At 41.9% G+C, this 20,909-nt stretch overlaps 1 long non-coding RNA gene and 1 pseudogene across 1 annotated transcript; both read left to right on the top strand.

The window, feature by feature from the left end:
• The first annotated feature begins 474 nt into the window (after positions 1-474).
• Positions 475-1,242, top strand: LOC115846030 (tRNA 2'-phosphotransferase 1 pseudogene; annotated as a pseudogene).
• A 7,112-nt stretch (positions 1,243-8,354) lies between these two features.
• On the top strand, positions 8,355-12,110 carry LOC138842517 (uncharacterized). Its single transcript, XR_011377169.1, has 3 exons — positions 8,355-8,433; positions 11,178-11,294; positions 12,037-12,110. It is a non-coding gene; the product is annotated as an uncharacterized lncRNA (long non-coding RNA).
• The last annotated feature ends 8,799 nt before the right edge of the window (positions 12,111-20,909 follow it).

Raw genomic sequence — 20,909 nt, 5'->3', positions numbered from 1 at the left:
GGCAATGACGTAAATCTGTACACCAACCATACCCTTGTTTACTGTGCTTTGCCTGGTAACCTCCCCAAACTGACTGCCCCTGCTTCCCGCCCACCCCACTTTCCCCAGCCCCATCTTCCTTCGTCTTTAGCTGAAGGTGGTATTTAAGTGATGGTTCAGGTCATTTTGGGGGAGTTACTCAGTTTTCCTAGGTATCTCCCATGCATAAAGAGAAGTACACATGTTATTAAACTTCTGTTTTTCTCCTGTTAACCTGTCTTTTATTACAGGTGTGTCTCAGCCAAGAATCCAGAAGGTTAGAGGGAAAATAATTTTTCCGCCCCTACACTGACTCTAATAATCATGGGAATTTGCCAGGCTTTTGGTCTCTTTGGCTTTCAGATTCCTGTAACACTTAATAATAGGCTTCTGTTGTATTTGCTGTTCGTCAGTTACATATAGAAGTAACACGCTGCCGGACAGCAGGAGTCTATCTTGAGTATGAACTTCTCTGGAGGAAAGAGGCAAGAAGCAGCAAGGCCCAGGGGTAGACAGGCTCACAGACCCCAGGAACCAGACCAAGATGTGCAAGTACCCAAAACTTGGTCCTATGACCTGTCATGGAGCCCTGGAGCTGGGGCTTCCCGTGGGGGTCAAAGACTTCCTGCCCCTGGGCACCCTCCTACAGCTGCCCCAGTCCCACAGCTTCTCAGCTGAAGATGTGCAGCAAGTGGTGAACACCATGGGGAAGCAGTGGTTCACACTGCAGCCAGGGGACCCCGGCATTGGCTCTCATCCAAGCCAATCTTGGTCACTTCCTGCAAGTACCTGAGATGGATCTGATGCCCTTGGCAACCCGACAGGTCCTGCCCCTGATGCTTATTTATGGCACATTCTGGCAACACTGGCCATCCATCCCGTTCAAAGGCATGTCCTGCTGGGGAAGGATGCACATCCACCTGGCCTCAGGACTGCCTGGGGACTGTGCACAGTGTCATCAGTGGCAGGTGGCCAAATTGTGAAGTGGCCTTGTTCATCAATGGGCCCCTGGCCCTGGCAGATGAAATACCCTTCTTCCTCTCCGTCAGTGGGGTGATCCTGATTCCAGGGAATGCTGATGGCTTCCTGCTCCCCAAGTATTTCGAGAAGGCCGTGCAACTACGCCCCACCCAAAAGTCCCTCTCCTTGGCCGGTAATGAGTAGACAGAGTGTCAGAGTGGCCCCAAGCACCGCTCCAGAGGGTAAAGGATGATCCAACAATAAAATATTCATTAAATAAAGAAATGTAAATAGACAATCAAAAAAAGAAACTCATGATTGAAAAAAAAAGAAGTAACCACAGCCCAAGATCTCTTCCAGGCAAATTCTCTTACTGTTTCACTGTTCTCTGTGCTGACTCATCTTCCTCTCATTCAACTTGATGACTGCTTCCTTAAGCTCTTCTTCTTCTTTTTTTTTTTACATCTTTTTTGGAGTATAATAGCTTTACAATGGTGCGTTAGTTTCTGCTTTATAACAAAGTGAATCAGTTATACATATACCTATGTTCCCATACCTCTTCCCTCTTGCGTCTCCCTCCCTCCCACCCTCCCTATCCCACCCCTCTAGGTGGTCACAAAGCACAGAGCTGATCTCCCTGTGCTATGTGGCTGCTTCCCACTAGCTATCTATTTTACGTTTGGTAGTGTATATATGTCCATGCCACTCTCTCACTTTGTCACACCTTCCCCTTCCCCCTCCCCATATCCTCAAGTCCATTCTCTAGTAGGCCTGTGTCTTTATTCCCATCTTACCCCTAGGTTCTCCATGACATTTTTTTTTCTAAAATTCCATATATATGTGTTAGCATATGGTATTTGTCTTTCTCTTTCTGACATACTTCACTCTTTATGACAGACTCTAGGTTCATCCACCTCATTACAAATAGCTCAATTTCGTTTCTTTTTATGGCTGAGTAATATTCCATTGTATATATGTGCCACATCTTCTTTATCCGATGATGGACACTTAGGTTGTTTCCATCTCCTGGGTATTGTAAATAGAGCTGCAATGAACATTTTGGTACATGACTCTTTTTGAATTATGGTTTTCTCAGGGTATATACCCAGTAGTGGGATTGCTGGGTCACGTGGTAGTTCTATTTGCAGTTTTTTAAGGAACCTCCATACTGTTCTCCATAGTGGCTGTACCAATTCACATTCCCACCAGCAGTGCAAGAGTGTTCCCTTTTCTCCACACCCTCTCCAGCATTTATTGTTTCTAGATTTTTTGATGATGGCCATGCTGACTGGTGTGACATGATATCTCATTGTAGTTTTGATTTGCATTTCCCTAATGATTAATGATGTTGAGCATTCTTTCATGTGTTTGTTGGCAGTCTGTATATCTTCCTTGGAGAAATGTCTCTTTAGGTCTTCTGCCCATTTTTGTTTTGGGTTATTTGTTTTTTTGTTATTCAGCTGCATGAGCTGCTTGTAAATTTTGGAGATTAATCCTTTGTCAGTTGCTTCATTTGCAAATACTTTCTCCCATTCTGAGGGTTGTCTTTTGGTCTTGTTTATGGTTTCCTTTGCTGTGCAAAAGCTTTGAAGTTTCATTAGGTCCCATTTGTTTATTTTTGTTTTTATTTCCATTTCTCTAGGAGGTGGGTCATAAAGGATCTTGCTGTGATTTATGTCACAGAGTGTTCTGCCTATGTTTTCCTCTAAGAGTTTGATAGTTTATGGCCTTACAATTAGGTCTTTAATCCATTTTGAGCTTATTTTTGTGTATGGTGTTAGGGAGTGATCTAATCTCATACTTTTACATGTACCTGTCCAGTTTTCCCAGCACCACTTAGTGAAGAGGCTGTCCTTTCTCCACTGTACATTCCTGCCTCCTTTATCAAAGATGAGGTGACCATATGTGCGTGGGTTTATCTCTGGGCTTTCTATCCCGTTTCATTGATTTATATTTCTGTTTTTGTGCCAGTACCATACTGTCTTGATTACTGGAGCTTTGTAGTATAGTCTGAAGTCAGGGAGCCTGATTCCTCCAGTTCCATTTTTCGTTCTCAAGATTGCCTTGGCTATTCGGGGTCTTTTGTGTTTCCATACAAATTGTGAAATTTTTTGTTCTAGTTCTGTGAAAAATGCCATTGGCAGTTTGATAGGGATTGCATTGAATCTGTAGATTGCTTTGGGTAGTAGAGTCATTTTCACAATGTTGATTCTTCCAATCCAAGAACATGGTATATCTCTCCATCTATTTGTATCATCTTTAATTGCTTTCATCAGTGTCTTATAATTTTCTGCATACAGGTCTTTTGTCTCCTTAGGTAGGTTTATTCCTAGATATTTTATTCTTTTTGTTGCAATGGTAAATGCAAGTGTTTTCTTGATTTCACTTTCAGATTTTTCATCATTAATGTATAGGATTGCCAGAGATTTCTGTGCATTAATTTTGTATCCTGCTACTTTACCAAATTCATTGATTAGCTCTAGTAGTTTTCTGGTAGCATCTTTAGGATTCTCTATGTATACTATCATGTCATCTGCAAAGAGTGACAGCTTTACTTCTTCTTTTCCGATTTGGATTCCTTTTATTTCCTTTTCTTCTCTGATTGCTGTGGCTAAAACTTCCAAAACTACGTTGAATAAGAGTGGTGAGAGTGGACAACCTTGTCTTGTTCCTGATCTTAGTGGAAATGCTTTCAGTTTTTCACCATTGAGGACGATGTTGGCTGTGGGTTTGTCATATATGGCCTTTATTATGTTGAGGAAAGTTCCCTCTATGCCTACTTTCTGCAGGGTTTTTATCATAAATGCGTGTTGAATTTTGTCAAAAGCTTTCTCTGCATCTATTGAGATGATCATATGGTTTTTCTCCTTCAATTTGTTAATATGGTGTATCACGTTGATTGATTTGCGTATATTGAAGAATCCTTGCATTCCTGGAATAAACCCCACTTGATCATGGTGTATGATCTGTTTAATGTGCTGTTGGATTCTGTTTGCTAGTATTTTGTTGAGGATTTTTGCATCTAGGTTCATCAGTGATATTGGCCTGTAGTTTTCTTTCTTTGTGACATCCTTGTCTGGTTTTGGTATCAGGGTGATGGTGGCCTCGTAGAATGAGTTGGCGAGTGTTCCTCCCTCTGCTATCTTTTGCAAGAGTTTGAGAAGGATAGGTGTTAGCTCCTCTCTAAATGTTTGATAGAATTCGCCTGTGAAGCCATCTGGTCCTGGGCTTCTGTTTGTTGGAAGAGTTTTAATCACAGTTTCAATTTCTGTGCTTGTGATTGGTCTGTTCATATTTTCTATTTCTTCCTGATTTAGTCTTGGCAGGTTGTGCATTTCTAAGAATTTGTCCATTTCTTCCAGGTTGTCCATTTTATTGGCATAGAGTTGCTTGTAGTAATCTCTCATGATCTTTTGTATTTCTGCAGTATCAGTTGTTACGTCTCCTTTTTCATTTCTAATTCTATTGATTTGAGTCTTCTCCCTATTTTTCTTGATGAGTCTGGCTAAAGGTTTATCAATTTTGTTTATCTTCATAAAGAACCAGCTTTTAGTTTTATTGATCTTTGCTATCGTTTCCTTCATTTCTTTTTCATTTATTTTTGATCTGATCTTTATGATTTCTTTCCTTCTGCTAACTTTGGGGGTTTTTTGTTCCTCTTTCTCTAATTGCTTTAGGTGCAAGGTTAGGTTGTTTATTCGATATGTTTCCTGTTTCTTAAGGTAGGATTATACTGCTATAAACTTCTCTGTTAGAACTGCTTTTGCTGCATCCCATAGGTTTTGGATCGTCGTGTCTCCATTGTCATTTGTTTCTTTTCTAGGTATTTTTTGATTTCCTCTTTGATTTCTTCAGTGATCACTTCGTTATTAAGTAGTGTATTGTTTAGCCTCCATGTGTTTGTATTTTTTTTTTTTTTTTTTTGCCGTACGTGGGCCTCTCACTGTTGTGGCCTCTCCCACTGCGGAGCAGAGGCTCCGGACACGCAGGCTCAGCAGCCATGGCTCACGGGCCCAGCCGCTCCGCGGCATGTGGGATCCTCCCAGACCGGGGCACGAACCCGTGTCCCCTGCACCGGCAGGCAGACTCTCAACCACTGCGCCACCAGGGAAGCCCCATGTGTTTGTATTTTTTACAGATCTTTTTCTGTAATTGATATCTAGTCTCATAGCGTTGTGGTCGGAAAAGATACTTGATACAATTTCAATTTTCTTAAATTTACCAAGGCTTGATTTGTGATCCAAGATATGATCTATCCTGGAGAATGTTCCATGAGCACTTGAGAAAAATGTGTATTCTGTAGTTTTTGGATGGAATGTCCTATAAATATCAATTAAGTCCATCTTGTTTAATGTATCATTTAAAGCTTGTGTTTCCTTATTTATTTTCATTTTGGATGATTGTCCATTGGTGAATGTGGGGTGTTAAAGTCCCCTACCATGAATGTGTTACTGTCGATTTCCCCTTTTATGGCTGTTAGTATTTGCCTTATGTATTGAGGTGCTTCTATGTTGGGTGCATAAATATTTACAATTGTTATATCTTCTTCTTGGATCGATCCCTTGATCATTATGTAGTGTCCTTCTTTGTCTCTTGTAATAGTCTTTATTTTGAAGTCTATTTTTTCTGATATGAGAATTGTTACTCCAGCTTTTTTTGGTTTCCATTTGCATGGAATATCTTTTTCCATCCCCCCACTTTCGGTCTGTATGTGTCTCTAGGTCTGAAGTGGGTCTCTTGTAGACAGCATATACATGGGTCTTGTTTTTGTATCCATTCAGCCAGTCTGTGTCTTTTGGTAGGAACATTTAATCCATTTCCATTTAAGGTAATTATTGATATGTATGTTCCTATTCCCATTTTCTTAATTGTTTTGGGTTTGTTATTGTAGGTCTTTTCCTTCTCTTGTGTTTCTTGCCTAGAGATGATCCTTTAGCATTTGTTGTAAAGCTGGTTTGGTGGTGATGAACTCTCTCAGCTTTTGCTTGTCTGTAAAGGTTTTAATTTCTCCAACAAATCTGAATGAGATCCTTGCTGGGTAGAGTAATCTTGATTGAGGATTTTTCTCCTGCATCACTGTAAATATGTCCTGCCAGTCCCTTCTGGCTTGCAGAGTTTCTGCTAAAAGATAAGCTGTTAACCTTATGGGGATTCCCTTGTGTGTTATTTGCTGTTTTTCCCTTGCTTCTTTTAGTATGTTTTCTTTGTATTTAATTTTTGACAGTTTGATTAATATGTGTCTTGGCGTGTTTCTCCTTGGATTTATCCTGTATAGGACTCTCTGTGCTTCCTGGACTTGATTAACTATTTGCTTTCCCATATTAGGGAAGTTTTCAACTATAATCTCTTCAAATATTTTCTCAGTCCCTTTCTTTTTCTCTTCTTCTTCTGGAACCCCTATAATTCGAATGTTGGTGTGTTTAATGTTGTCCCAGGGTCTCTGAGACTGTCCTCAGTTCTTTTCATTCTTTTTTCTTTCTTCTGCTCTGCAGTAGTTATTTCCACTATTCTATCTTCCAGGTCACTTATCCGTTCTTCTGCCTCAGTTATTCTGCTATTGATCCCTTCTAGAGTATTTTTCATTTCATTTATTGTGTTGTTCATTGTTGCTTGTTTCATCTTTAGTTCTTCTAGGTCCTTGTTAAATGTTTCTTGCATTTTGTCTATTCTATTTCCAAGATTTTGGATCATCTTTACTATCATCATTCTGAATTCTTTTTCAGGTAGACTGCCTATTTCCTCTTCATTTGTTAGGTCTGGTGCATTTTTATCTTGCTCCTTCATCTGCTGTGTGTTTTTCTGTCTTCTCATTTTGCTTATCTTACTGTGTTTGGGGTCTCCTTTTTGCAGGCTGCAGGTTCGTAGTTCCCGTTGTTTTCGGTGTCTGTCCCCAGTGGCTAAAGTTGGTTCAGTGGGTTGTGTAGGCTTCCTGGTGGAGGGGAGTAGTGCCTGTGTTCTGGTGGATGAGGCTGGATCTTGTCTTTCTGGTGGGCAGGTCCACATGTGGTGGTGTGTTTTGGGGTGTCTGTGGACTTATTATGATTTTAGGCAGTCTCTCTGCTAATGGGTGGGGTTGTGTTCCTGTCTTGCTAGTTGTTTGGCATAGCATGTCCAGCACTGTAGCTTGCTGGTCATTGAGTGAAGCTGGGTGTTGGTGTTGAGATGGAGATCTCTGGGAGATTTTCACCGTTTGATATTACATGGAGCTGGGAGGTCTCTTGTGGACCAGTGTCCTGAAGTTTGCTCTCCCATCTCAGAGGCACAGCACTGACGCCTGGCTGCAGCACCAAGAGCCTTTCATCCACACGGGTCAGAATAAAAGGAAGAAAAAGTAGAAAGAAAGAAAGAGGATAAAAGAAAATAAAATAAAGTAAGGTAAAATAAAATAAAGTTATTAAAATAAAAAAATAATTATTAAGAAAAAAATTTTTTTAAATAGTAAAAACACAAAACAAAAAAAACCACAAGCATAGAACCCTAGGACAAATGGTGAAAGCAAAGCTATACAGACAAAATCTCACACAGAAGCATACAGATACACACTCACAAAAAGAGGAAAAGGGGAAAAAATAATAAATCTTGCTCTCAAAGTCCACCTCCTCAATTTTGGATGATTCGTTGTCTCTTCAGGTATTCCACAGATGCAGGGTACATCAAGTTGATTGTGGAGATTTAAACCGTTGCTCCTGAGGCTGTTGGGAGAGATTTCCCTTTCTCTTCTTTGTTCGCACAGCTCCTGGGGTTCAGCTTTGGATTTGGCCCCACCTCTGCGTTTAGGTCGCCGGAGGGCGTCTGTTCTTCGCTCAGACAGGACGGGGTTAAAGGAGCAGCTGATTCGGGGGCTCTGGCTCACTCAGGCCGGGGCGGGGGGTGGGGGGGTGGGGAGGGAGGGGCTCGGAGGGCGGGGCGAGCCTGCGGCGGTAGAGGCCAACGTGACGTTGCACCAGCCTGAGGTGCGCTGTGAGTTCTCCCGAGGAAGTTGTCCCTGGATCCCGGGACCCTGGCAGTGGCGGGCTGCACAGGCTCCCTGGAAGGAGGGTGTGGAGAGTGACCTGTGCTCGCACACAGGCTCATAGGTGGCGGCAGCAGCAGCCTTAGCGTCTCATGCCTGTCTCTGGGGCCCACCCTGTCAGCCGCGGCTCCCGCCCGTCTCTGGAGCTCCTTTAAGCGGCGCTCTTTTTTTTTTTTTTTTTTGCGGTACTTGGGCCTCTCACTGTTGTGGCCTCTCCCGTTGCGTAAGAGGCGCTCTTAATCCCCTCTCCTCACGCACCAGGAAACACAGAGGGAAGAAAAAGTCTCTTGTGTTTTCAGCAGCTCCAGACCTTTCACGGACTCCCTCCCGGCTAGCCGGGAGGCTAACCCTTTCAGGCTGTGTTCACACCGCCAACCCCAGTCCTCTCCCTGCGCTCCGATGGAAGCCCGAGCCTCAGCTCGCAGCTCCGCCCGCCCCAGCAGGTGAGCAGACAAGCCTCTCGGGCTGGTGAGTGCTGGTCGGCACCGATCCTCTGTGCGGGAATCTCTCCGCTTTGCCCTCCGCACCCCTGTGGCTGCGCTCTCCTCCGCGGCTCCGAAGCTCCCTGCCCCCCTCTGCCACCCGGAGTCTCTGCCCCCGAAGGGGCTTCTAGTGTGTGGAAAGCTTTCCTCCTTCACGGCTCCCTCCCACTGGTGCAGGTCCCGGTCCCTATTCTTTTGTCTCTGTTTATCCTTTTTTCTTTTGCCCTACCCAGGTACGTGGGCAGTTTCTTACCTTTTGGGAGGTCTGAGGTCTTCTGCCAGCGTTCAGTAGTTGTTCTGTAGGAGTTGTTCCACGTGTAGATGTATTTCTGATGTATCTGTGGGGAGGAAGGTCATATCCCCGTCTTACTCTTCCGCCATCTTCCCCCTCTCCTCTCCCATATACTTTAAATCATCTCTATATTACTTATGATACCTAATACAATGTAAATGCTATGTAAATAGTTATAAATACTATGTAAATGCTACATAAATATTTGCCAGCAGGGTAAATTCAAATTTTGCTTTTTGGAACTTTCTGGATTTTTTATTTTCCTGAATATTTTCTATCCTAGGTTGGTTGAATCCACGGATGCAGAGCCTGCAGGTACGGAGAGTAGAGGTATGCTCTTTACCTCTGCTCCAGCTCTCATTTACCTGTCAAGAAGGAAGGTCCTTGGGGAGCCATAGTATTATCTCTTGCCAAGTCTTCCCTTTTGGCCCTTTAAACTGCTTCACTGTGGAGTTTCAGAAAGCAGTTGGCTTTTTCAATTGTGTGGAGCTCTGAAATCAGAGGCCACAGGCCAAGAATGGCTCTTGACATAGCTATGTTCTCTTCCATTTTTGTTGCTGTCTGGCTAGCTCTGACTGGGGTCCATCCCTCTGTAGGATGTTGCTAAAAGTAGGAAGAAGCAGCAGACACTGCTAAACTTGTAAATCTTTCTTGTTTACCCCACTGCTATTGCTTCTGCTGCCTGTGAGCTGCTTTCCAGGATCTTGTCGACCTGTGTGAATGCTGTGCCTAGCTAAGATTCTATTTCCTCAGAAGAAAGAGAAAATGGATGCTGGGGGGAGAACTTGCACTTTCTGCCACAAATGCCTATTGATTCAGACAGATTCTTAATTTCACTCCAGAAAGTGAGTCAGCAACTTGTAGAAGGCACGGGGGCAGTGAATAGAAAACTGGCACCCTCAGACTGCCATATCATACAGTAGCAAAGGACTCACTTTCAAAAAGGAGATAGCCAGCTCCTCCCACAAGAAAAAAAAATGCAGCTTTTGCTAGTTTTGATATGATTGGTATAAACTTTTGCTAGTTTTGATATGATTGGTATAAATGCTCAAAGAATGTCTCATAACTAGCGGTGAAGCTGACTTTCTGGGCCCTGTCAAAACTTGATTTTGAAAGTCGAGTAAAACAGCTACACAGTGACTTTAATAACTGTAAACATGAGAAAACTCATGCACTATTACAACTTTTTTAATATGCTTGTCAGACTGCTGACATTACTTCCCAAATTCTTTTATTCTCTTTCAGATATAGTTAATGCGAATTTGGAGCTTGTAATATATTCCAAATACCTGATCATGTTTCCTCCCTTCTTATATTATAAAATAAACCTTTAAAGAGAATGAAAAATTAATGATTGTCACCAAGAGATTTTTCTTTCTTTTCTCAGCATGTTCATTTTATTATATGTTATTTTCCTGATGTTCATTTCGTGTGATAAATCTACCCCATATTCCTTTATCTCTAGCACTAAAGATACCTTCATTAATTTGCACTGTCTAAATACAAATTGAATACCAATTTTATTTGAGAATGGAGACAATGACCATTCTCAATGGAAGTTTTGGAACAAAGTCAACAGATTTTAAGAAATGTGTATTATAGTTATTTATACTGGTATGTAATATAAGGGTGTATTTGGTCTATTTTGTTCACTGCTCTATACCTGGTACCTAGCACAGTATTTGGTGGACACTCAATAAATATTTATTTGGTTAATGAATTAATGTATTTTTCTTTTTAATAATCATAAGATATACTGGAAGATATTTAACCAAAGTAGTTGCAAGAGAGTTGAATCTTTTCTAGTCTAACAAGGAGAAGGCATGGTGGGATTATATAATTCAGATTATTAAAATTCATGAAAGCAATCACACTGGGTAAAAAGACATTTAACCTCAGTTTAATGTCTCTGAATATTCAACCAAGAGAGAGGAGTAAGGGCACAAACTGTGGGAACACAGTTATGTGATACAGTGTCTCAGATATGTATCTCTGGTGGGAGATAATGGCTGAGAAGACACCGGTCCAAATGATTGGCAACATTAATATGGAAATATACATATCCACCCGTTCTTCATATAGTCTCCTGGTCTCACAACAAATTTGAGAAGGGGTTTCTATTACTGTTCTATTACAAATGTGGAAAATGAGCTTCACAGAGGTGAATAACTTGTCCAAAGTCCCACAGGTGATGATTGGTAGAGCCAAGGTCAGAAGGTCTTTGACAATCAAGTTCACATTGGATAAAAAGTCACGCTTTCGTTCCACTGGCATTCGGCTACTCTGTGGTTCTCTCTCTGCCCCTCATACCCTTCGGCAGCATATCTCCCTTTCTTCTTGTTAAGGATATTGTCCTAACGTTGTAATGTCATTATGTGCTCTGAGTTAATAAATGGCTTCTTTTCTCTTTTAGTGTCCAAAGTGATACATTATTTACTGAGTCTTCAAGAAGGAAATAATGATGACTGGAGCCGAAGTCCCAGAATTCTCCACAAGCAACCTGCCATGCTACAGATTTCTAGGAAAGCTGGTTAGTAGGAACCCTGTATTAGAGACTGCAGGTTTGTCTCCCTCTTCACCTCTGTTATTATTTTCGCTCTCAAATTTACTCTGATATTGATATAACCACTGCAGCTTTATTTTGATTAGTGTTAGTATGGTATGTATTTCCCCATGCTTATACTTTTAACCTGTTTGCATCCTTAAATTCAAAGTGGGTTTTTGGTGGCAGCGTATTTGGATCTTGCTTTTTCATCCAACCTGATGATCTCAAAAATTGTTAGAAGTTCTCTACATATTTATTTTTTATTTCAAGCTTTTAAAAATTCTTTATTGTGATCGTGTGCACAAGTCTATATTTTATAAATAAAGGTGTGTATATATATATTGGAGAGTGTGATCAAAAATCTTTTTACTGATGGGCTAAACAATCAAAAATTCATGGAGACCAAGGCTTTAAGGGCAATGTGAACAATTGACCAATCCTCATTTCAGGTGAACAGAAATAGAACTGGAGGGTGAGACGGGGTCTAGACACCACACAACTCTAATTAAATGGCACCCTTCGGATCGTGTCTGTGAATGACGCTCCCTGGAATTGTGTTGAGCTATGGCTTTTGCTAGAGGATCCATTTGGAGGGAAGAATTAGAGTCACACATGAAAAAGGCTGTGAGGGTTCTGTTCCCAAGTGGACACAGGCCAAGCAAACTGTCCCAATTCACATTATTGTCCACGTAGAGGAGGAAAACTAATTTTCCCTCTTCCCTTCCAGGTTATTGGCTGAGAACGCCCCTGTAATAAAATACAGATTAACAGGAGAAACACAAACAGAAGTTTAATAACGTGGATACCTCCTGTATGCATTGGAGAGACCCGGGAAAACTAAATGACTCCCTGAAATGGCCCAAGTCCCCACCTTAAATACCATCTCCAGCTAAAGACGAGGATGTTGGAGGGATGGGAGGGCAGCCAGTTCTGAGAGACTATCAAGAGAAGCACAGTAAACAAGGGTAAGGTTGTTATGCAAATTTAAACCTCTGCCTTCTCCATGGATGACAGGTTCTAGAGACTCCTCTTCCTGACCCAGAGAGAAAGACACCCTTACAAATGGAGATTTCCCTTATAAATGTAGATGTTTCTTACAAAAGGGCAGCTTCTAGTCTATTTTCAGAGATTCTCCTCTGGCTGAAGTCTCTCAAAAATAATCAGCTCAGCAATTTGCAGACCCCTTCACTAAGGATGAGGATTCCATTCACCTGCGCTCCTAAGCGCACAAATGGCATCTCTATCCTTAAGGGCTCCCAGGCGAGTCCTGGTCTGCAGCTGCAGGTAATAAAGAAGAGGTGGGGCCTGGCACCTCGCTAAGGATCAGTTTTCTTGTGAGGGGATGGGGACTTCCCAAGGTTCTGAGCTGGGAAAGACGCATTCGGACTTGCCTTTAAAACCACCTGGTGGAGGGCTTCCCTGGTGGTGCAGTGGTCGAGAGTCCGCCTGCCGATGCAGGGGACGCGGGTTCGTGCCCCGGTCCGGGAAGATCCCACATGCCGCGGAGCGGCTGGGCCCGTGAGCCGTGGCCGCTGAGCCTGCGCATCCGGAGCCTGTGCTCTGCAATGGGAGAGGCCACAACAGTGAGAGGCCCGCGTACTACAAAAAAAACAAACCACCTGGTGGAGAAGAGACAGGCAGGAAGGAGATGCCTCAGGAGGTGACTGCGACCACCCAGCCATGGGCCAGTTCGGACTGGTTGGTGGAGCTGTGGTGGTGAGAACTGGTTGGATCCAGGTATGTTCTCACCAGGGAGTCTTACTCACCAGCCACTGTGTAAGTCAGACGGTGAGAGATAAAGGACTCGAACCTAGGATTTGCCTGAGCAGCTACAAGCCTGTTTTTCCCTTTGAGATAAAGGGCACAGGACAGGGAGGTGGGCAGGTGGGGGCAGTAATGTAGTTGTGGATGTCTTCAGTTTGAAATCTAAGTCAGAATAGCCAGGTGAGAATGAGAACTGAGACCATTAATCTAGAAAGTTAATCTTTACATGATTCCTTAGAAGAAATTAGGCACATACCAACTCTTACCTCTGCTGATAGTCGTGTTTTCACCCCTGAATAAAGGAAGTTTATGAAATGAGAAAAAAATAATAATCAGCCCCCAAAATAATCAATATGCCAAAGAGTCATATTTTGGGGTGGCAAATTCTGTTCCCCTTCACCCATGAATCCAGAAAGATTGTCCAGGAAATTCCCTGGTACTCCAGTGGCTAGGACTCTGAGCTTCCACTGCAGAGGGCACGGGTTCAATCCCTGGTTGGGGATCTCACATGCCCTGTGGCCAAAGAAAACCCAGAAAGATTGTCCAGTGGAGGGAGATGTTTATGCCGGGCAATATACTAGAAGGGACTAGACAGAAAAGATCCATAAACCCACATGGGGTCCCTTCGAGGTCTGTGGCTGAATGCTAAGTTGTGTACAAGCGGGATTTAAATACATAGTATGGCAAAAGTTTAAAGTATAACCTCTGAAAAGGAGATAGTCTAGAAAGGCTAAAGCTTACAAAACATGCTCTCCAAATAGTTTACTTGGTTAAAAAGGTACATTCTGCTGAAGAATATTGGTAATCACCTATTTTAAAATGGTACTTTTAAAGACTAAATGTGTATGTAGACTCGCTAAAGATTACCTCACTCAGTATCAGCCTTCTTGAATTTATTTTCTGAACTTCCAAAAGCAATCCAAAGCCTGGTATTTTGCAAGTTGTGGATTAAAGGTATGAATTTCTTTCAGCCCTTGTAAGGAAGCACTTTTGAATTAATTTCCCTGACATGAGATTGCTCTCCCCAAAGCAATTTTGGAGGGAACATTAAGTGCTATAGAACTGGAGAAATGTGCTCCAGAAAATGTTTTTAATCAGGGCTGTGTGGGAGCCTATTTAATCACTGGGCAATGGAAGACGTTAAAGGAACAACACTTTGTTTAAGGGACTTATTGACTGAGAAGTTCATTTAAGCTGGGTCCTCTCTTTTCTGGCTTCTCATTTTGGAAATACTTGGCCAAGACAGAAGTCAATATTTCTGGTAGCTATTCTGCAGCCTACCCTGACCACCCACCGCCCAGCATCTTTATCCTTTGAACTATAAATGCAAATTCACATGTTTTGGTTTTTGTCTTTGAAAATTATAGTTGTCTCTGACAATTCCCTTTGCATTTGAGAAAAGCCAGAGTGGTGCTGTGTATTTTCAGTCATATTCTCTCTGGTATCAAATGTCACAGCTGCATTGCATGAAGGTTTATTTGTATTATAATAGCATTTCCTGTAGATCTCAAGGGACCTCTATCTGTAAAATCACTTGTCTACAGGAACTTCAGAGAGAATAACTTGACCTTTCTAAAAGTAAACTTTCCAACTGAATAAATCCCTCTGGATCTAGGTTCAGATGGTTCTTTGTGTGTGTGTGCGCGTGTGTGACCTGAGCTTTTAGGTTAACGTAGAGTCTGGCTTTTATTTATTTATTTATTTATTATTTTTGGCTGTGTTGGGTCTTTATTGCTGCGTGTGGGCTTTCTCTAGGTGCAGCGAGCGGGGGCTACTCTTTGTTGTGGTGCGTGGGCTTCTCACTGCGGTGGCTTCTCTTGTTGAGGAGCACAAGCTCTAGGTACATGGGCTTCAACAGTTGTGGCTTGTGGGCTCTAGAGCGCAGGCTCAGTAGTTGTGGCGCACGGGCTTAGTTGCTGCGTGGCATGTGGGATCTTCCCAGACCAGGGCTCGAACCTGTGTCCCCTGCATTGGCAGGTGGATTCTTAACCACTGCGCCACAAGGGAAGTCCTAGATTCTGACTTTTAAAGTGATATTGTGTGCCTTTAATTGCCCAAACAGAGAGAACTTTTGTTAATTATGGGGATGAGTAAGCTCTAAGTATTGTGCTGGGATAATTTCTTGAGAGCATAATGTATGTTCTTCCTTCCCCCATTCCAGAAAGTTAGTCAATTCTTTTTATGCCCCTTCTCAAATTTATATTTGTAGACTGAAACAGGGTGACCAACTCTCCCAGCCGGTCCAGGACTTGGGGAGGGGGAGTTCCTGGCATGTGGAACTTTCAGTACAAAAACTGGGAAAGTCCCAGGCAAGCTGGGACAAGTTGGTCACCCTAGGCAGAAGTCAGTACAAGATACCTCCCATCCTGGAATTTTTTATAAACCCTGAGTTCACTGAAGAGAAGTGGCCCTAAGGGCAAAGGGAGAGCAGGATACCACACTAATGTAAACTTTTAATTGAAATATAACATATATAATGCACAAATCATAAGTGTGTAGCTGTACAAAATTTCACCAAGTGAACACACATATGTAACTAGTGTCCAGATCAAGGAAGAGAATATTTCTAGGGTCCCAGAAGCCCTCTTGTGCATTCTTTCAGTCTCTACCCCTTGAATAACCACCAAAAATAAATTTCCCTCTATCCTTCTGAGCTCTTGGCTAAGACTCCCATACTAAAAGACAGATTAACAGGAGAAAAAAAACCAGTTTAATATATATTCCTTCTGTGTACATGGGAGATACCCAGGGAAACTGAGTAAAGCTCTGTAAAATGGCCCAAGACACCACCTTAAATACCATCTTCAAGAGGGGTAAGGAGACCAGTTATGGAAGGTTACCAGAAAAACACAGATTGTTAGCAAGTTTAAGTCCATGCCTTTCTCCACGATGAGAGTTCCTTGTGATTTAGAGTCATCCTCTTTTTCCTGGTACAGAGAGAAAGACACCCTTAAAAATGGAGATTAACTTTAGAAATGTAAAGTTCCCTCACAAAAGAGTAAATTCTGGGCTTCCCTGGTGGCGCAGTGGTTGAGAGTCCGCCTGCCGATGCAGGGGACACGGGTTCGTGCCCCGGTCTGGGAAGATCCCACATGCCGTGGAGGGGCTGGGCCCGTGAGCCACGGCCGCTGAGCCCGCGCATCCGGAGCCTGTGCTCCGCAAGGGGAGAGGCCACAGCAGTGAGAGGCCCGCGTACCGCAAAACAAAACAAAAAACAAAAATAAAGAGAGTAAATTCTACTCTGATTTTAGAGCTTCTCCTGTGTCTACTTTTTCTCAAAAATATGCCACCTCAAAATAATCCTTATGCCAAAGAGGCATAATTGGAGGTGGCATATTCTGCTATCCTTCAACTAGTATCCTTCCTTAAGTACTTTAGATCAGTTTTACCTGGTTTTAAAATTTATATAAATGAAACCATACAGTTTGTACTTGTTGGGGAGGAAGAAAGTTTCCTTTATCCTTCCAAGTCCTTCTGGCCAGTCTAAAAGTTAAATTGACAGGAGACAGATTAACAGGAGACAATCAAACAAACATTTATTAACATGTTTACGGGGGAGAGACCCAGAAAAACTGAGTAACTCACCAAAATGGCCAAAGCCTTCCCCTTAAATACCATCCACAGCTAAACAAAAAGGAGGATGGCTGAGGGTGGAGAGAGTCAGTTATGGGAGGTTCCCAGGAAAAGCACAGTAAACAAGGGTGATTGTGATGCAGATTTAAGTCAGTGCCTTCTCCATTGATAGGTTTCTAGATATTTGGTTATCCTCCTCTTCCAGGTACAGAGAGTGAGGCCCTCTTACAAATGGAGATTTCCCTTACAAATGTAAACGTTTCTTACAAAAGGGCAACACCTACTTGGTTTTCAGAGCCCTTTCGATGTCTGCTGTTTCTCTCGGAAAATAATCGCTTAAAACAATTAATATGGCAAAGAGACATATTTTAGGGTGGCAAATTCTACTCTTCTAAATGTTCTTGTTTCTCGTTTTCTTTCATTTAACATTAAGATTGTGAGATTCATCCATGTTGTTGTGTGACATGTTGTTTGTTCATTCTTGGTGCTGTATAATATCCCATTGTATGACTGTACCACAATTTATTTATCCTCTCTACCTTTGATGGACATTTGGACTGTTTCCAGTTTGGGGCTGTTATGAGCAGTGTTACTATGAATACGTTTATTGATAGGGAGAGAAAAGGGGCAGTGATTTGGCAGAATCTCAGGAAGGCAGCAATGCTCAAAGGCTTGGTGGACATAGCTATGTGGATCCTCACCTCTGCAAATTCCGCGACCCACGTAGGGCACAAAGCAAAGGACTGCTGTATCTCAAGGGAAACTCAGTCTTTGACCACAGAATAATCAGCTATGATGAAATGAAGATGAGGGGCCTGCTTGGATTAGCCAAACTGCAGGTTAAAGACATAGTCTAACAGATTGCCGATTCTGCCCAAGAATTCTGACACTAACTACAAGTGCAAGGCTTTCTTTCTTTTTTTTCAGTTTTATTGAGATATAATTAGCACAAAATACTGTATAATTTTAAGGTGTACAGCATACTGACTTGACATACATATACTGCAAAATGATTACCACAAGGTTTAGTTAATAGCCATTGCCTCATATAGTTACCAAAACAAAAAAAATTTTTTTTGAGATGAGAACTTTTAGGATCTACTATTCTCTCAGCAACTTTCAAATGTACCATACAATAATGTTAACTATCATGTTGTACATTACATCCCCAATATATATCCTCCTCAACTTACAATGAGGTTACGTCCAGATAAACCAATTGTAAGTTGAAAACATTGTAAGTCAAAAATGAACTTAATACACCTAACCTACTGAACATCATAGCTTGGTCTAACCTACCTTAAATGTGCTCAGAACATTTACTTTACCTTACACTTGGGCAAAATCATGTAACACAAAACGTATTTTATAACGAAGTGTTAAATATCTCATGTAATTTATTGAATTCTCTGCTGAAAGTGAAAAACAGAATGGCTGTATGGGTACAGAATGGTTGTAAGTGTATTGGTTGTTCACTCTCATGATCGTGTGCCTGACTGGGAGCCATGGATCACTTCTGCTGCCCAGTGTCATGAGAGAATATTGTCGCACATGTCCCTAGCCTGGGAAAAGATCAAAGTTCAAAGTATAGTTTCTGTGGAATGTGTATCACTTTCGCACCATTGTAAAGTCAAAAATGGTAAGTTGAACCATCATAAGTCAGGGACTACCTGTACTTATTTATCTTGTAACTGGAAGTTTGTGACTTTTGGCCGCCTTCATCCAATTCACCCATCCCCCACCCCCACCTTTAGTAACAAGGAATCTGATCTCTTTTCTATGATCTTGGTTTTTTGTTTTGTTTTAGATTCCACATATGAGATCATACAATATTAATCTTCTCTGTCTGACCTTTTTCACTTAGCATAATCTTGTCGCAGTCCATCCATCTTGTTGCAAATGGCAGGATTTCTTTCTTCTTCGTGGCTGCATAATATTTCATTATATATATATATAAATAATCACATACACACTATATATATAACTTTTTCTTTATTGATTCATCCATTGATGGACACTTAGGTTGTTTCCATGTTTGGGCTATTGTAAATAGTGCTGTAGTGAACATGGGGGTGCAGATATCTCTTCAATATAATGATTTCATTTCCTTTAGATATATACTCAGAAGAGGAATTGCTGGATTATATAGTAGTTCTATTCTTAATTTTTTGAGGAACCTCCATAGTTTTTCTATCGTGGCTGCACCAATTTACATTCCCACCAACAGTGCTAAGCAGAGGTATCTCAAACCACCTTCAGGTTAGATATTTCCCTAGAAAGACTCACATAACTTAACGAAACCTATTATATTCACAGTTACATTTATTATAGGAAAAAGACACATTAAAATCAGCCAAAAATGTATACATAGGACATAGTCTGGGAGTGTTCCAAAGGGTTCCAAACTCAGAGATTACGTTGTCCTCAGGATGCATTACCCTTCTGACATGGTAATGTCATGGTAACAGTATTCCATGTGTATTCTCAATCTGGGAAGTTCATCCAAGCTTTATTTGTTCAGAGTTTTTATTGGGGCTTCATTATGTAGGTATGATTGATTGAAATGTGGTTGAATGGAACCTCCATCCCCCACCTCCCTATCACCTCTCTATGGTTAGTCTTCCTAGTATGGCCAGCTACACAGAATCATTAACATAAAATATCAGGTGTGGTCCAAGGAGCTCACTATGCATAACAAAGACACTCCTATCACAAGGGAATTTCCAAGTGTTTAGAAGTTACCTCCAAGAGCGAGGACAAAGGCCAGACCACTCTTTTGGTGAGATCAAATTCCTTACTACATAGGGCTTTTCCTCCTTTTCTCTACAAGGCTCTTGGATTCTGATGTAACAGCAGGAGGAGAGTTGTCCCAATAATGATTGAGATCACTTGCCCAGTGAGAATGGAGACAAAATAGAATTTAAGGTGATTTATAGAAAACAAAGCAGCACCATATTTCCTGTAGCAGAAGAGGATTTTGAAATTTAAAGCAATGTGATTTTCATTATTAGTAATTCCTTTATAACCCCACATCATTTCCCTTATTAAAAGGAGCAGAAAGAGGGAAAAGAATCATTTACTGTTGTGTTACAAAATATGCTTTTGAAGCTGTTTGCAGAACTGATATTTATGAGAGAAAAGATTTTGGATCACAAGAGCCTGGGTGGTGCGGGTATCAAAAGCCAAGCCCCTGAAGACTTCAGGCTAGACACAGAAAGATTTGGAAGAACCCACCTAAAGTTATATAAAGGCTTCCCAGGACTAGGAGAGAGTCAGAGGGGAAACTTACAAATGCCCTCCAGAGAAGGGGCTCTATATTCTACTTGTGCTCTCTCCACCCCAGGTAGGTAAAGGGAATGAAAAGGCAGAGACACAGTCTGAAGTTGCTTGTAGCTGACACTCTCAGTGCCCCATCCATTGCCCTCCCATCTTAATCATTTCATTGTGTTTTTTCTGACTTCCACTGGCTAGCAGCGGCATCTCTGTGTGTAAAGTGTTTTTTGTTTTGTTTTGTTTCCTGGCACTACTCTGCTTGGGGCAGCAGGGCAGAAGTGTCAGAGAATGAACTCTCTGCGAACAACCCCCAGCCAAAACTCTCACTGTAATTATTATCCCCCATTCTAAATTATATCTCATTATTAATACCCCAGCTCTGGCTTCTCTTGGGTACGATAATTCAGAGCTGTGTATTTTATACCATTTCTCCAGAGTTGCCCCATAAAGTTAAGCTTCAGGTGCCCACCGTAGTAGTTGGCTTAAAAATGCACCTTATCTGCCTTGCCTTCTCTGTATCTCTCCCCACCCCCAGGTAATTTCTGTACAGCCCCAATGACCTGCTCACACTAAATTGCTTGTCTCAGAATCAGCTTCCAGTGGTGCCAAAACCAAGGTAAAACCCTTTCCATTGCTTAAAGAAGCAAATGTTCCTTTTTAATACGCTTATTAAGAAAAAGGAAAAAGGAGAGGATGATTCCCCTACATCTGTTACATTTCTCTGTGGTTTCTTGCAATGGATTCTTTGATTATCAGCATCTCTCAGAGCAGACCCTCTGGGCAGAAAACGTCCTCATGTACTTTGTAATTTTTTTTGCTGTGAGCTCATTTTCAGTGGGAATTCTCTTCCATGAGAGTCCTCTGTGTGCCCTGGTTGAAGAGGTATCTCAGTTGGATGGTTTAACATTTGCCTCTGCTCTGGCCTTGCAAAATGCATAGATTCAGATCAGTTTCAAGTAAGTTTCTCAGCAGAGGAAACTCATACTCTAA

The sequence above is a fragment of the Globicephala melas genome, chromosome X (assembly GCF_963455315.2).
Source record: "Globicephala melas chromosome X, mGloMel1.2, whole genome shotgun sequence".
Taxonomy (NCBI): Eukaryota; Metazoa; Chordata; class Mammalia; order Artiodactyla; family Delphinidae; genus Globicephala; species Globicephala melas.
This window is presented reverse-complemented; position numbering and strand designations above follow the sequence as displayed.